Source organism: Lactuca saligna, chromosome 5, assembly GCF_052625555.1.
Source record: "Lactuca saligna cultivar CGN05327 chromosome 5, ASM5262555v1, whole genome shotgun sequence".
NCBI lineage: Eukaryota > Viridiplantae > Streptophyta > Magnoliopsida > Asterales > Asteraceae > Lactuca > Lactuca saligna.
Window position 1 is genome coordinate 80,586,150 of NC_136421.1, and position 5,387 is coordinate 80,591,536.

Consider the following 5,387-nt stretch of genomic DNA (forward strand, 5'->3'; position numbering starts at 1 on the left):
CAAGGTCAACAGTCCATGTTGACCCAACTCGTCGAGTGTATCTCGCAACTCGTCGAGTACCTTCAGTGTTTAGGAAACCTAGGAAAACCCTATCCAACTCACCGAGTAATCTCATCAACTCGCCGAGTTCGCCTAGTATCCAGAAATCGGGGAAACCCCAAGACAACTCATCGAGTTCCTTTGTCTGCCAACCCACTTCATGCATTAAGCCCATTTTTCTCGAATCCAAAGGATCCAAACATTAGATCCCTAACCATAGAGACGATTAGGAGGGTAAAGTTTCCAAATTTATCCATGAGATTGTCTAATAGGCTTTAAACCCAAACCCTAGCTCCTTTAAAGAGGGTCTTGACCCATTAAGCCTCTAGCTCTTTGCTTCAACTTTTCATATTGTAGATATGAGGTTCTATGGTTGTTTAATCATGTAAAGTTTCTAATTTTACGTCCATGCATGGCATTAAGGGTCTAAAACACTCCAACATGGCTTATGAAGGGATTTAGGGCATGAGGGAGCGCCATGACTTCATAAAAATGGCAACTTTACGTCCAAAGAGGTCATGAGGTGTCCGGATCTGAAGTCATAGCTTCATACCATGCTCAAGTCAAAGAATGACCCAATAATAAGCTTAAATGAAACAAAACCCTCTAATGAAGAGATATAGCAAATGAATGATCAAGGTATCAACTTTATACCTTAATATGCATGCCTCAATAGTGAAGACATTGGATCTGTAGCCTCTTTCTTCAGCTATGATAGGAAAAACAAGTACTAGGGTTTCTCTAGACAAAAGGGTGTGATGAGGGAGGCTAGCAAAGGGGTTTAAGGCCTTTAAATATGATGCAAACCCTGAAAATTCGGGTTTTCCTTTTTAGTGTCTCGAGTTAGGGCTCCCCAACTCGCTGAGTTGGGTCCTTAAACCCACATCCAAAAGCAGTTCTACACGACGAGTTGGAGCTTCCCAAATCGTCGAGTTCTAGTCCAAAAGCTTAAAATATTGAAAAATAAATAATACATGGACCAAGCGTTACACATAGTTTATAAATAACATATTTTATTAAGTCTACAAATAACAAATAGAAAATTTAAAAATACAGGACACTTTTAGAAGATACCAAGCATGTTCATATGGAAAATTAACCCCAATTATTTTGTTGTCTGTATTCCACCCTTGATAGCTGCAAAATTACTTGTACACCTTCATCAAATAACTTTTGTCGACCTTGTGATAAATTTTGATAAATGTCTTCACCTTTGATCATATGTATAGAAACTTAATCTTCACTTCTTCTTCAGTTTGATACTCTACAAAATATAACTCATAGTGAAACATTTTTCAATTAGACCCAACATGATCCAGACATGACATGTGGTAGATTGATGACAACCATATCATCCTCAATGGTTATCCAATCCTTAACGAGCGCGGTCTTTTCTTGTGTTATCCAAGCCTCAACGAGCACGATCTCTTCTTGTGTAGTCCGCGATTGTGTTTGATTTACTCTCATTCTAGAGATGTAAACCTTCCTCAATTCCTTTTTCTTATTTATAGTGTTTCATTTTGCATTATATGTCCTTCTAGACTTCCATTATGAACTAACATTCTATACATAACATCAATCATTTATTTCATGTCAAATCAATTGTACATGTCATATATTCCTAATGCACGCATTCACGGACACACGTTTTGGACTCACCATTCCAGACACACCATTCTGGACAAAATAAAATATGTTACAAATACACCATATTAACATGCAGGTAAACATTGAAAAAAATGGAGAATGAGTTCATCTGATCAGTTTGGTGGTTGCCATTGTGAAGAAGAAGATTTATATGTTGTTCAGATATTTACCCATTTCCAGAAAGCCCAAATTTTCCACTTTTAGATAAAATGTCTAATGACACTTTCCAAGCTATGCGGGCCACTAAGAAGCAAAGAGAAATGGACTCTGAAATAAGTCGGACACACAATCACTGTGCAGACGATTTAGCAGAACAAGTAATTGAAAAATAAAAACGGGTTCTTGAAGCTATGAAAAAAGTCAAAAAAGTTCTCTAATGGATTCAAGATGTAAATGCGAAAATTGATAAGTTTTGTGCAAAATGTGACTGTCTAAAAGATGTTAGAATTATAGGAGATTTTATGGACGGTGAGCAAAATATTTAACCCTTACAATTTCCTAATTTGTGAAAATGATATAAGTATGTATTATGATTTGTAATGATCATTGTACTAATGTTAATGAAAAGCATTGCCATTTTAGATAAGCATACCATTCCTTTTACATAATTAAGTTTTAAAAGATATTACAATATTTAAAATTAGAGTACATTTCAAGGATAACCAAGAACTTGTATCTAGTGCAAACTAGTCGTGTGTACAAGATTTTCAAACAATCCCATGGAGGTCACAATTAGGCAGAACCCATTATCAGTCATTTGGACGTGATCTTCTATTGTTGAAGTTGTCCTAATTGTCTTCGATGATGTCCATTATGTTCACAAATTGTTGTATATATTCAAACATCGTAATGAGGAACATTTGCATATTATACAATGCTACTTTTCTCTGCTCATTGGCAGCAAAAGGCGGTAATCAGATTTCCAATATTACCATATGTTGTTTCACACGTTGATAATCGTTAATCATTTCTAACGTTGTGTTATCAACAAGACATCATTGTTCATCTTCAGAACATAGTATTTCATTATATCCTCATCATTCGGGTCATTGGATGTTAGAGACTGAAATTAAATTAAATTAAAATATGCAATAAAAACCAACGTTCATAAACGTATCCAAAATTAAAATTACTTGCTAAAACATATCTATAACAACAATTATTAATTTGCATCTAATCTATAATAATATGTTTCTCTAAACTTGCTCCGGTCACATATTTTAGAGTTCTATTTGCTTTAATTTAGGTTTTAACATATTTTCTGATTTCTTTCGTAGTTATATAGGGGCCTTTGATGGGTTTTATTTTTTATTACCTTTTATTACTATTTTCTAACTCAATATTTGTGTTTTTTATCTGAAGAAAAAAAAAAAAATGCAACAACATTTCAATACATTATCATAAAAATAAAATAAAATATTTATTATAAAATTTTGTAATTCTATTGTATGTTTATTTGACAGCTTTTCTAAATGGATACATATTCTTCCTCTTTAAAACCCACTTTTTTACCAACATCCATACATCCTGGTCTTCGAAATAACACGAGTTATTAAACAATATCTGACACAAAAAAAAACATATAAAGAATTTTTATTATGGAGTGTCATTTCGGAACATCATTCCGACATTAATCTTAATATTTCGAACCACATTTTTCGTATTCCGGAGATACACTACCATTACGGATTCCCTAGTAACTTATTTTCACATACGGAAAACTAATCTTAGCATGCTTTAAGATACTTATATCCTAATTCTAATAAATAAGTAGAAATCGGCCACGTGGCATTCTCCCAGCCCCCCAAAATAGAGTTTTCCCGCTCATTTTTTCTTCTATATTTACGTAAATGCCATTGAATCCGAAAATTGAATAAAAGTTCAAACTAATGCAATATATTAGGAAATTTTAGCTGTCAACTGCATTCAAAATATTCATGCATTAATTTTAAATAAATAAAGATTATGGAAATAATTTGAAAAAATATGTTAATGAATAATCAGATTCGAAAATCACGATTAAATTTGAAAGTTTGTTTATTTTGATTGCAAATTCAATATATTGCAATCATTAAATCCCTAAAAATCTGCAGTATTTTTCAGCAAACGTAAATATCATTTATACGGTTATTTTGTTTTTACCATTCTGCTCCATAACAATTCTGCTCCATAGAAACCACAGCAAACGTATTCTTCTTCATTCTTTGTTATTCTGCAACGCTTCAAGAATTAAATATAAGGTTAGTGTATTCAAAAATCAGAATTACCAATATTTCTATTTCCTCTATGTTCTTATTTATCTGTATCTATCACGTTCTCATTGTATGATTTCTATTCTTCTTATTTTTTGTAATTCTTCTTAATCGTCTACTTCTTCTACCTTTTCAGTTTAAAAGACGAAAAACTAATGAACATTACAAGTTCATTTTCTTTAAAAAAAATTAAAAATAGTCTTTTTCAGATGTGCACAGTAACTTTTTTTTATGGTATGAAATTTTAAAATTTGTTTGTTTTTATCTAAATACAATCTCAAAAAAATTTAGAATTTTAAACTTTTAATTATATTAGTTATTTTTTTAGGAATCAAACACTTTTTTTTTTTTTTTTTAAATTAGGATGTGATCTCACAAACAGACGAAACTTTTACACCCTCAACAGTTGATAAGTCAACCGCAACAAGTCCTTGCAAAATATCAGGTGATTTGAAGCGCAACCTCCAAGAAATTTATGATGTTGATTCTGAATATGATTTAAGTTCAACTAAGGCTAAAAGAAAGTCAACCGCAGAGGAAACTCCACTCTTGATTCCAAAAATTGAAAAGTGAGTTTCTATCGGTTATAAGACACATTTAATATATTTTGATCATTTTTTTTGGTTATAAAGATATTTTAATTGCTTGGTATGATTTTTATTTTGGGGTATTTAGGATGTCAAATATTATTGGATTTGAATATTTTTGGATACTTTTATTGTTTTAAATTGGACAAGTTAGTTGATTTTGGTTATAACTCAAATAAATTATATTGCCCCTAACTTGATAAATATTTCATATATCGCAATTAACAATTAAGACAAATCAATCAATCAATTTGTATAATAAAAATGCGAAATTCTTAGCTTTCTTCCCCAATTCGCATTCTACTGTAAAATTCGCATTCTTCATTCACCCTCTTTCTTCGCATGTTCCAGTCATTTTTTTTTAGTTCATTCGCATTTGAGTTGTTTGTCTCACCAAATGCGAAATTAATATTAACCATAATCACCTTCGCATCTTTAACCCCAATCCATACAACCTCATATGCGAAACCCAATTTTCATTTGTATTAACAAATGCGAACATTTTTGCTTTTACACGTGAACTGCATTTGACTCCAATATTGAACAAATCACATTTCACAGTCCTTCTTGACTTCGCATTTTTCTTCACGAATCGTCCCTCAATCAATAACCCAATTAACCCAATTGCGAACCCAAAATCAAAACTTATCTGTTTTCATATGCAAACCCAACTGATTGGCTTTTCAAAATCAAATTCGCAACTCCTAATCGTTCGATTATTCGCCCCAATTCCAAAATCAAATAACAGATCCTTCGTATGATTCATTTAATAACCAAGGCTTCGTTCCAGAAAACATCGAATTTAACAGTTATTCGTTCCCACAATCTTTAACCTCCGTTTAAAATCGATCCCTGTATACAA